Source organism: Cryptomeria japonica, chromosome 5 (assembly GCF_030272615.1).
Source record: "Cryptomeria japonica chromosome 5, Sugi_1.0, whole genome shotgun sequence".
Classification (NCBI taxonomy): domain Eukaryota; kingdom Viridiplantae; phylum Streptophyta; class Pinopsida; order Cupressales; family Cupressaceae; genus Cryptomeria; species Cryptomeria japonica.
This window is the reverse complement of record NC_081409.1, coordinates 338759487-338773230: the sequence shown is the minus strand read 5'-3', so window position 1 is coordinate 338773230 and position 13744 is coordinate 338759487.

The following is a 13744-nucleotide window of genomic DNA, read 5'->3' as shown; positions in this document are numbered from 1 at the left end:
TGGTAAGGAGTGTGTTGTTTGTTATGTGGCACCAGTTGGGATATAGAGTACTTGTTTCAGCCACCACCCTCGTGCAAAGTCCATTATTTATGGTTTATTTTGTATGAGCTTTAATTTGGCTTCAATGCTTTATTTATATTTTTGAAGTACCATAATTATCTTGGTTCACGTTTTTGGGGGCGACTAGTCTTTAAAAGCCGATTTCATTCTCAATTCAATAATGAATGCTTGGATTTTTCTCTCTCGAGCTCTATTTCATATGTCGAGCATTTTTTCTCTTGCAAGATACAGGGTCATTGTTGAATGCCCGATTGAGAGGGAAAATGAGGCTCCCAGTAATAATTCTGAATTGCTTGGGGAAGTGTTCTGTTTGCCTACTCCTCAGGTGGATTTTGAGGTTCGTAGGTTGCTGGGATCTCTCTGGTTGCAATCTCGTCTTTCCTTTTCTGGCTCTAAGATTTTGTCTCGATTTCTTACTGTTTGCTATGATATTTTGCTTGATAAGGATTTACTCCACCTCTTGGTTCATACGTTTATCTCTCCCTCGATTTGCTCTTGGGAGCTTGTTAATTCTACATTGGACAATTATCATTTTGAGTTGGGCTCTTTTTATTATGGGGGTTTTCTTCCTCGCTCTGATCTGCTGGATAATAGGAACTGTGGAGTTTTATTGTTCGAGTTGAGAATGGGGTTATTGTGTGATAGATTGGGGGACACACTGCATGCTTTTGAATCCTTGCTAGAATCAGTTCCCTCACAGCTTTTGGATAAAGCCTTAGTGGTGCTTACAGGTTTGCATTCTCTGTTCTCTTTTGGTTTTTTTGGCTTTAGCTCCTCCGTGGTTAGAATCTCCCTTGTAGAGCATTCCTCCTTTGATCATGGATAGAGAGCCCCCTATTGAGAGCTCAAGCTCTTGGTTTCAGAACTAACTTTGTGTGCAGATATGTTGTTGTCTTTTTTTGATGCAGGGTTTTGATCGGTTGATATATCTTCATGGCAAGCTTACTCTACAGATTACTCCTCATAATTTTTTGGATAATGATATGTATATCTTCGATAAGCCATGTAATGGGTGGGTGATCAATTTCAAACATGTAATTGGGTATATGGGGGTTTCTTTTGGATATTGATATGTATATCTTTGAAAAGCTATGTAATGGGAGAGGGATCATAATCATATATGTAATTGGGTTTATGGGGTTTTAAATTTTCTTTTTTGGGCCACAACCAGAGGTTTTCTTGTGGGTTCTTTCCTGCCGGTATGCCCTTTGAACCCGTTTGTATTTTCAAAACTCAAAATTAATAAAATATAGTTTAGTGGCTTGTCCACTTTTATCAAAAAAAAAAAAAAAAAAATTCTTACTTTTGAAATGGGTTTCCCCCCCTTTTCTTTATTATAATTTTAAAACCCCTTATTTTATATTATATTCATGTGGGATAACCCTATTTAGGGTTTCGCCTTGTTATTTTATTATACACAAAACTATCTATTCCTTTTTTCTTATCTTTTTCTACCTAAGTAAAGTTAGGGTTCTTTTATTTTTACCTCTTGATTGTGCATGGTTTACTCCATCGCAGAGGGCATGAAGGGGTGGCGACAGAAATGCCAACACGGACAACAAAATTCACACAAGCCATGGGAGGTAGATCATGGCGTTGGTGAAGAGGAGGGTTCATGACACCTCTGGAGAGGAGGGGAGGTTTTGTAAGGGCCAAGTGCCAGTGGTCTGTGAACCACCAGTGGGTCGCGGAACACACAGTGGGTTGCGGTTGCGTCCCACTGCGTGGGTCACGGTCATGGCACACTATGTGTGCTACTCCCCATGGGGTGGGGGTGGAGCACTCAACTCCCCCATTCCCGAGCCACTTCATTTTGTATTATAATTTTTTTTGTTTAAGATGCAAAAAAAGTTACTATATTTTTTATAAAGATAAACGGGTTTTACATGGACCCGAAACAAAAAGTTTTACAAAAGCCGACCATCAGCCAAACAAACATGAACCAACAACAAAATATGGGAGCACCCCAAAAACAATCATGAAAGCAAAAGAGATGTAGACAACAAGACAAAAAAAAAAAAAAACACTCAATTAAGAGAGTGCACCAGATCCTTGTTCTTCTGGATGGAAATCTTGTTGATTTCCTCTAGATCCTCCATAATGAATCTAGAGGTACCCTTGTTGGTGCTCCTGCTTCTGGTTCTGGAACTAGGACCATTAGTTTTTTTATCTCTAGCAGCCATATCTTCACCTCCAAGATCTTTCACTGGTTCACTATGAAAGGATCTGTATTCTGTAACCATGGCATTGATCTTTTCAAGCCCCTCTATACCGTTGTTCATGGATTCTTTGCTTATGTCAACCAGGCTCTTGAGGTTTTTCTTAATCTCTGCCATAGATTGTTCCACATTTTTAATTCTTTGTTCGTGATTGCATTTCAATGCCTCGTCGTCCTAGGAGAGCTTCTAGGTCATAATCATGAGTTTCTCAAATTTGTTGGGCTTAGGGGAGGCAGTCAAGATATCAATAATCTCTTTAACCCCCACTATGAGGGTATCATTTCATGCTCCACCCATTTCTAGTAGCTCTCCTGGCTTCTGGTAGCTTCCATTACCAGGTTCATTAGATTACCAGTCCTCTGAATCCCACTGTACTCTTCTTTGGCCATGGTCCCCTATTTTTCTTTCAGGATGTTGTTTGGAATGTCTAGTTTAATTTCCTGATCGGAATTCTTCAGACCATAGTCCGTAGCCGCAAGCTTCTTCTTTTGAGAAAGGGGCTCGGCCTTAGAAATCAGTTTGTTGGTGGATTTATATTTGTTGGCCACCCATCTGGGAGGATTTTTACTGCTAAATGTCTCAGGGGTGACCATCATCTCCCCTTCTTCTGCAGGCTATAATCAGGGCCGTCAAAATAAATGGCACCCCCAGTATCCTTCAAATCCATTTCCGAGTCAAAGACATCCTAGATATTAGTTTGTTGGCCTTTCTCAGTTAGAGGGGGCACAACTTCAAGGGTCTTTGTGTACTCCATGATGAGCACAATAGTCCCTTCATGGATAACAGGATTGTTTGGATTCTCCAAATATTTTTCAAGGATGTTTTCTAAAGAGGAGGCCAGATAGAAAGGAACAGAAATGATTTTACCATGCCTAAAATGATTCAAATGGTAAAATGATTGGAAAAGATGCTGGCATGTCTGCCATCGAGAATAATATACCTTATGATGAACTCATCCATGTCCGCCCAGGGAGCCATAAGATCTTTCTTTTTGTAGCCGCCATTGGCCATCTTGGTAACTCTATAACGCTCCTTGTCTTTGTCAAAGAAACTCATCAAGTCCTTCCCCATTTTCCTGTCTCTATAAAACCTTCTACCATTCATTGCTAGACCAGTAACCATTGCCACCAGGGTTTCATCAAGATGATACTTGACTCCATAAGCCCTGAGGATACTTTTCTTCTACCCATTGAAAAAGGAATCTGTGAGCAGAGGAGAAGGGCCATGTAGTCTATCCAAGAAGGGGATGATTCCCCCATCAATGATTTCCTGCCACACATCCTTTTTTTTCTTCCATTTCTTGCAAGTAGACGTTCTTGCATGTTCTTGTCCCCACCCATTATTCTCTTGGTCATCGAATAGCAGGAAATGGGCCACACTAGAGAAGTCTCCGAATAGTCGCAGGAAATGGGCCACACGAGAAAAGTCTCCAAACAGTAGCGAAAAAATGGGCCACACAATAAGACAAAAAATCCAGGCACAAATGAAGTTTCTATATCTTCGATTAGGGAAAACAAAAAATTACGATGTTAATATATGTGTGTGTGTGTGTGTGTGTGTGTGTGTGTGTGTGTGTGTGTGTGTGTGTGTGTGTGTGTGTGTGTGTGTACTCTAAGCAAAAAGCATTCTTTATTTTCCATTTTATGATATTACACAACAACATTTAAAATGGTTATATTTATAAAGGTGAAATTCTTTGTTTTACAACATGTTCATTTAATTTAAACAACAACATTAGTTTTTCTTTATTTTTTTTTGAAATAACATCATATAGTATTTACACATGATTTAAAATGCATAAATAGCTTTCTTGTAAAATCAGGTTTTAGCATTCAAGTTGCAGGTTTAATATCATAAGAATTATATATATATATATATATATATATATACTCATATATGCATATATATATATATGTTATACATTTACCCCTAATTTCTTTTCTAACTCATGTAGCTTTAAATGTGGAGATTAACTTTATTTAACAATCTGATTTTATAATGAGCTAATAACTATTTACTCGAAAAGAAATATACTTTAAGTTTTCAAATAAATAATAGAGTTTAACAAATGCTTTTAGCTACACTAACTAGAATAAAGGTTACAACTTAAAGTTATTTCTTTCTACAATCAATGAATAATATATTTAAGAAACAAAAACTCTTTTATTAATTGGCAAATATAAACTATACATCTAACATGTAGATTATTTCTTGATACAACTTTAAATGAAATCTGATTCACTTTTCAACAGTAATAAGAAATAACTCAATGAAAAGGCCTTTCCTATGGTGAATGGAAAACTTGAAATCTTTATTTCATTTCATTTATGAAGGAGTTACAATAGAAACATAACACATTTTCTCTTTTTTTTTCATGCTAATGAATAAAAACAACTATTGAAAGTATTACATTCTTCTTCTTTAGAATATATTGAATACAACGAAAAATACATTGTTGTATCTTTTTACAACATTTCCAAAAATTCAAATAAATTTAATAGGAGGAATTTAAATCTGAAGATGAGCATTTGGGTACACTTCAAATCACTTTAGCAGCCACTTTAGGAATGTAGTTTTTCTCCATTCTTTAAATAAATTGCAGACCTGCAAATAAAACTTTGGATGTGACCATGGAGGCTCACCTCCCAACCTAGGCCTACTAGAGGCCACCCCCGAGCTAGGAGAACCAAGGACCAAATAGGTTACATACATACTCAAACACAAATACAAGAAATCATATTTTACAAGAAATCATTTCAACAATGAAATCCCAACCCAAGGCTTGCACATAGTCACCAAGTGACTCAAAATAATTGGCTGAAGGTGGACCAAGTATGTAAAGGGAGAAACTGCAATAAAACCATTGATAACCAAATGCCTTCACAAGGCTTAAAGATCCATATACTTGGTCTCTCACATGACCAAAACAATCCTTATGACCCCCATATGTTATATATACAAACAAACAACAACAAGGCACTTAAACCTTGTTTATCCATGTCTTCCAAGAAGAGATACTCTACACCCTCAGATTGTCCTAAAACCCTCAACCCCAATACTAATATTTCCTCGCAAGGGTGAGTTTAGTCTTGATTTTCATGTACAAACAATAGGAAAAATACAAAGGAAAACAACTAAAACAATTCCAAAAACATAGTTACAAGAACATAGAAACATATTATTTTCATAACAATTTCATATTTTACCAGTTCTCAATATGTATGCAACTAACTACTTGGATGGACACCAACCTTTACTCCTCCAATGGAATGTTTGTTGTACAAGAGCTACCCAATACCCTTACAATCCTCTTACTTAGCCAAAATTCTATTCTAAAATTTCAAATCCAATTACAAAAACTTGTCTCCAAGATTGGAGAGTGGGTGATCAAAGTCCTAGGTTTGAAAATCTCCCCTATGTAGGCTCTCCTCACACTTTCTAACTTCCTTGGAAAGGATGTGAGTTTCCATAGGTTGGTCTTCCCAACCTCTTATAGGGTTTCTAGAAATGGAAACTAAAAAAGGTGGTTGCAAGATGGGGAAGTGCACCTAAACAACAAAAGGAAGGTTGTCTACCTAAGTGTCAATCTTCTAAAAGTTCAATTTTGTCCATCTTGGAAAACCTACTTTTGAACTGACTTGACAATCACATGGCTAAAATTGACTCTTACCCATAGGTATATCATATGGGACTTCAAAAGTGACCTAAACTTAACCCTAGCAGTTAGTTTGACCCCCCCAAAGCCCACCTAAAGTTTTTTTACGGATCAAACTTGATTTGACCAAACTAGTGGCTCTCTAACCATGTTATCTTTTGGGACCACAACAAGATATTTGAAAATGCATTGGGTTACAAACTTTCCCTCCTAAGGACATGTCATTTTCCAACTCACACACATCACGAGTGTCAAGTCATTTTTGGGAATAATAAAATTAATAATTACAAATATGAACTTACACTCAACATCACTATTACAAAATTAAACACATCATATATGAGGTATTGACTCTCCAAATAGACAAACCTTGGCTTTACTATTTCACATAGGTTTGGCCTTAGTTCTTTGTGTATTTCCATGTTCCCATAGATTAATTTCCCACACATCTCATTTAACACATTAGTAATCCAAAACCACATGCATATGTAAGTATATGAAAGGAAATACACATCACACACATAACATCAATTTCACAGCATCTCATCAATTGATCCAAATCAAAGAGTAATAGAGATAGTATCCAATTAATATTTTTCCTAGCAAATCCATATGGAATTAATTACTAAATTGCATTATCATAAGTATCATATAAATCAATTTTCCATAAGACATGTATAAATGTATCATATAATCATCACATAAGTACTAAAATCAACGTAAGATGGAATACTTCATATCCCATGATATCAAATCACATGTCAAGTAGTATCTAAATCCATAATGCATCAAAATAAGGTATCAAATACTAAGTCTATCATAAAAATAAATGAAGTGCTATGATGGGCTCAGGGTAGGGTCTCACACCATCCCCCTCTAGGCTTGAACTTCCTCCAAGAGTTTATCAAAAAGATGGGGTTACTGAGATCTCATCCATACTGCGTCCTCCCATGATGATTTTACCTTGTCAGAACAATCCCATTGGACCCTAATCTAGTCCAACTCTTGACCTTGAAAAGCCAGCGTTGAGTGAGCCAAAATGTGAATGGGCTTTAAAGCCAACTGCCCATCCGACTCCACCTGAAGGCATCCCAATCTAGAATATGAGAATCATCATAAATATACTTCCTCAACATAGACACATAAAACACATCATGGATGTGTGATAAGCTAGGTGGCAAAGCTAGACGATATGCAACTGGTCCTATCCTCTCAAGGATCTCAAATGGTCCAATGAAGGGAGGTGTGAGCTTAAAACCCTTTCCATAATGGATTGGACTCTTATGCGGTCGCACTCTTAATGAAACTCTATCTCCAACCATGTAGCTTCGATCTATCCTCTTCGCATATGTATACTTCTTTTGTCTATCACGAGCCTCTCTAAGGCATTGTCTAATCAAATCCACCTGCTGCTCCATATCTCAAACTAACTTAGGACCAATAGCTATTCTATCCTCAATATGATCCCAAATCAAAGGTGTCCTACAAGGTCTGTCATACAATGCTTGATAAGGTGGCATCCCTAAGGAAGTGTGATGCCCACTATTATAGGCAAACTATACCAAGTGAAGATACTATTCCCATCTAGTCTAATGATCCATGACATACATATGGAGCATATCTTCCAATACCTAGTTCACCCTCTCTATTTGTCCATCCGTTTTTGGATGATAGGCCATGCTAAAGTTGAGTTTAGTACCCAACACTGCCTGTAATGCCTTCCAAAAATAACAAGTAAAGAGGGAATCCCTATTTGAAATGATCTTGCGTGGAATGCCATGAAGTGTGAAAATATCTTGCAAGAACACATGTTCCACTATTGATGCTGTAAAAGTAGTTCGGACTGGTGAGAAGTGAGCTAATTTGTTCAACTTGTCAACTATCACCATGATGGCATCATGATGGTGAGATGACATACGGAGACCAATGATCAAATCCATCAAAATTGTATCCCACTTCCACTCTGTTATTGCATGAGATTGGAGAAACCCTCCTGGATGGCGGTGCTCTGCCTTAACTCTCTGGCACTCAAGGCATGAGGCTACTAGTTCTGCAATGAGTTGTCACATACCTAGCCTATGATACAACTATCTGAAATATCCATGCATCTTCTTAACCCCGGGATGTGTTGCATAAGGTTCTATATGAGCATGAATCACAATGAAATCATGCAATTTCCTGAAAGAAGGTACATAAATGAACCCTCTATGACGTAGTAGTCCATTGGACTCCAATGAATAATCTGCATATCTCCCATCTAGGGTCTCCTGAGATTGCACTACTTGACACAACTCTAAATACCACTCATCCTTAGGCAAGTGTTGCAATATGAGATCTCTCAAATATGCATCTATAAACATGGAGTATATCTCATGATATCTCCTACTCAAAGCATTTGTAACTACGTTCTCTTTCCCCTTGATGTAGTGAACATCAAGATCATACTCACACAAGAACTCCATCCATCTCATCTAACGATCATTAAGGTTAAGCTGAGTAAATATGTACTGCAAGATCTGACGATCAGAATGAATCTCAAAATAGTGTCCTATAAGGAAGTGTATCCATCTCACAAGTGAATGCACCACTATTGCAGGCTCAAGGTCATGAGTGTTAGGATAACCGGTGAACAATTAAGAGGTGGGGATGAATCAACTATTAACAGATTATGTGAATTAAAGCACTAAAAACCTTATACTGGTATAGCTGATTAAGCATTAAAGCATAAATGAAAACCAAATAATCAATACCATGCAACCATAGCACATAATACCATGATTTGTGCATGGAAAACCTCAATGAGGAAAAACCATTGTGGAAAACCCTACCCACAGTCACATGATACTTATGCAACAAGTATATGATTACAATAGGGGCCCGCACATGCAGGAAGGTACACTTCCTAGAGCGCACTTCTCATCACAATGGAGTCTAACTGACTACAGAGATGTCAACCACCTCAAGATGTTTGGACTAACATCCAGAGAGAAGAAATGTCAGTGATAGCATCAAACATGCCAGATTACAATTCCGGTTACTCTCAATACCGGAGGTCTAAAACCTCTTACATAGACCCAACTCGATCATGTATGATCAACCAAATCCTTTGCACGAATGATTATTATATTATTCACTCCTTTCCCAAATCCATATATCCACACATGATCTACAATGTGATCTTACATACATTTATACCAACCTAGGACCTAACCAATTAGGTCGGCAACACAAATGATAATATAATAGATCCATTACATAATCCTGAAATAAAATCATAATATGTGTCATCCTAAGGCCAAACAAACAACATTCAATCAATGAAACATTCCAGAAGTGCATCGGAGGATCCACCAACACGTTTCATGCAAATTGTTCCATAACCTAGATAGCACCAGACCTAAATTAGATCCACACATGCCAAAGCAATGATACCAATCAGTCGAGGCATGAACACGATCATCATCAGCATCCTGAATCCCTTCTAGAAGTTGCACCAACACCACATATGCTTTACATCAAATATATCCAATAAAGCTTTGTCGGTGAAACCCTTACCAAACCAATCAAGCAAGATTACTATAACATAAGATAGCATCTGATCATCAAGTCAATACCAACTAACTGAAACATACTTTAGAAGCATATGAACCATCCATACAAACATATTCCATCAACTAGATCATACCGGTGGCAATCAACTAATTATCTTCCCAATCCAACCCTCCTACTAGAAATTGGTAAACAACCAAAATAATAGGTGTTGACATCAATGACAAAATATCAATGCAACATATAATCAATTCCATCATATGGGAAACAATATCCCCCTTTGGCATTGATGGCAAACAAGTCTAAGTGAAAAACATCCAAGTGCTAAGAAAATGCCAAACAAGTCTCCCACAATGGAAGATTGCCAACAATCTCCCATGAGATGATATAGCAATGAAGCTCTAAACCAAAACTAAAATAAAAGGACCAAATACCACAAAACTCCTCCTAAGGAGAGCAATCAATGGGTTTTCACATATATTCCTCCCCCTTTGACAACAATGCCAAAGAATCAAGAATAAATAACTCTAAAACTCAAGGCTGACTACTCCCCTTGAGTAGTAGCGTTGATTCATCAATACAGAGCAAAAGGTAGTTCTGATAATGCATACTAGACCGATGCACAATTGCATCAATTAAGTCTCTATCAGAGGGGTAGAAACCCCCAAATTGTCTCTCAAATACTCAAATGATTCCAGGGACAAAGGTTTAGTGAATATGTTTGTTATCTACTCTTTAGTGTTCACATAAACCAGTCTGACTTCTTTTGCTTCCACCTTTTCCTTAAAAAAAATATACTTGATTGATATGTGCTTAGTCTTGGAGTGAAATGCCAGATTCTTTGATATGTCAATAGATGCAGAGTTATCACAATGGATAATTACCGGATCATTACAACTCACTTGTATATCCTTCAACATTTGATTCATCCATAGAACTTGAGTACAATTGGTTGTAGCTACAACATATTCAGCTTCAACAGTAGATAAGGAAATGCATGACTGCTTCTTGTTGATCCATGAAACCAACTTCTTCCCAAGGAAGAATTCTCCATCAGAAGTTCTCTTTTGGTCATCAACATCACCTGCCCAATTTGCATCTATATATGCACATAAAGTAAAGTCATCATCTTTAGGGTCCCATAAACCATATTCAGTTGTACCTTGCAAATAACAGAATATCCTTTTTATTGTACTTTCATGATTTTCTCTTTGATTACTTTGAAATCTTGATACAATACTAATTGCATTCATTATATCTTGTAGAATTTACTAAAGGGGATACATCCTTAATTGACAATTGTTCACTTGTAACCATAGGACTACTAACCAGTTTAGAATTTTCCATACCAAATTTCTTCAACAATTCCCTTAGATACTTATTTTGATAGATAAAGATATCTTTGTCACTCTGAGTAATTTGCAAACCAAGAAAAAATCTTATTTCTCCAGTCATAGACATTTCAAAAATTCACTCTACATATTATTAGAAAAATTCCATGCACAATTTTTCTTCACCTCCAAAAATTATATCATCAACAAATACTTCAATAATCAGAATATCATCATTAGTTATCTTATAATATAGGTTACTATCAGCATTACCTTTTATAAAATCAAGCTTCAAAAGGTACTTATGCAACCTTGCATAACAAGCTCTAGGAACCTGATTTAGTCCATGTATGGATTTCCTTAATCTGCAAACCATATTTTTGTCATCTATCAGTAAAAATCCATCTGGTTGCTTAATAAAGACTTCTTCTTCAAGTTCTCCATTCAAAAATGCACACTTAACATCCATCTGATAGACCTTGTAGTTTTATAGGCTTCATAAGAAAGAAATAGTCTAACTGCCTCAATTCTAGCTACCGGTGTAAATATTTTACCATAATCAATTCATTCCTTCTGAAAATATCCTTTGCAGACCAATCTAGCCTTGTTTCTTACAACTTGTCTATCCTTATTCAGTTTGTTTCTAAAAACCCATTCAGTTCCAATAACATTCTTATTTTTAGGTTGAGGAGCTAAAGTCCAAGTATTGTTATTTCTATCTGATCTAATTCATCTTCCATAGCTTTCATCCAACATTCATCTTTACAAGCTTCAACTATTGATGTCAGTTCAATCTGAGAAATGAAACATACCTCTTAGTTTTCCAATCTTCTCCTTTTCATAACTCCCATGTTTTTGTCTCCAATGATTTGATTTTTAGAATGATTTAGCTTTACATACCTTGGCATTTTTTGATTTTTCAAGTTCTCTATGCCACTCTTTAGTTACAGTTGAGTTTTTTGATGATGATGGGGCAACTGGTTTACTATTTTGTTCTCGTATAGGCACTACCAGTTTAGAATGATCATTTCTACTATCGATTCACTGTCATAAGATTTATCTTGGTCTTTGTATTGCTCATCCACTTTCACATTAGTGCTCTCCACAATTCTCTACAATCTTTTGTTATAACATCTATATGCTTTTAATTTAGTTTAATAACTAAGAAATATTCCTTCATCCCATATAGGGTCTAACTTTCCAAAGGAATCATCTCTTTTAATATAACACTTACTTGCAAAGATTCTGAAATATTTAAGAGTAGGAGAATCACCAAACCATAATTCATAAGGTGTCTTACTAGTATCTCCTTTGATATAAAATTTGTTGAATGTATAAGTTGTACTTACTGCTTCTCTCCAGTAGATATGAGGGAAATTATCTTCCATCATCATGTTTTTGGCTGCATCCAAAATGGTTATGTTCTTTATTTCCACAATGCCATGTTGTTGAGGTGTCTGGGGTGTAGATAACTATCTCCTAATGCCATTTTTCTCACAATAGCTGTTGAAATCACTGGATGTGAATTCACCACCTTGATCAAATCTCAGACACTTGATTTTCATTCATGTCTCTATCTCAACCATAGATTTAAAGATCTTGAATTTCTCAAAGGCTTTAGATTTCTCCCTTAGAAAAGAAACCCATATCATTCTAGAATAGTCATCAATGATTAACATGAAATATCTATCACCTTGAAAGATTCTTGTATGAGAAGGACCACATAGGTCAGTATGAATCAAATCAAGAACATCATTAGATTTATCAGGCATGCTCTTAAAATAAGTTCTGATTTGCTTACCCATTTGACATTCTTTATATACCGGATTATGAGGCTTCACAATCTTAGGTAAATCTCTAACTACCTTAGCTGAATAGATCTTTATAATGTAATCAAAATTTAGATGACACAACATCTTATTCCATAGCCAATATGTGCAATCAACAATGTCTTTTCACCGAATTTGAAACGAAAGATGTTACCTTTTGTCTGTGTACCGATTGCAATTTCCAAACCTGATTTGCTAATGATTTTGCACTTTCCATCCTTGAATTATAATTGAAATCCTTTGTCTACCAATTGTCCTACACTTAAAAGATTATGCTTCAGACCTTCAACATAATAAATATTATCAATGCTATGCTTAACATCCATGAAATGGTTCCTCTTCCTTTGATCATGCATGCCTTGTTATTACCAAATTTTACTTGACCACCATCAAATTCTTGCAAGGTTAGAAAATTTCCTTTTTCACCTGGCATATGATGAGAACATCCACTATCTATTACCCATTCATCTGTGTCTTCAATTTTTTCTACAAGGGCCTTTTCCTCATTCTTGATAACTAGTTCCGGATCATCTTCCTTCATAGCATAAAATACCCAGTCTTTTCCATTTTTGGATCCACTAGCTGAATCTCCTGTCGGTTCTTCTTATGAGTCATCCGTTAATCCTTCCTAATCAGAATAGTAGCATGATTTGTTTGTTAGATACAATTCATCACTAAGAGGGGGGGTGTGAATCAATGGTTCTCAAACTTTTCCCTTTAACTATCCCTGTGAAAGAATATTGATTAACTGATCTAGCTGAATGTAGAATTACCAGTTAGTGAGGAGACTAAATACAAATGCATTCACACAAAGAGACATCACATAACACTAGTATATACGAGGAAAACCCAAGATGGGAAAAACCTCGGTGAGCAATGTTGTTGGAGTCTACTGCTCCAATCCATCCTCACAATGAAACTCTATTACAATGTTTAGGGCACCACCCCCAGGATCACCAACCCCTAGCTTGTTTATGTGCTACAATCCAAAGGAGCTACAACCCCTGCTAGTTTATGGGCACCAACCCAAAGGAGATAAAACCCCTACACCAGGCTACAACTCATTGATCACAATGATAACTTCAAATACAAAATTAGTCA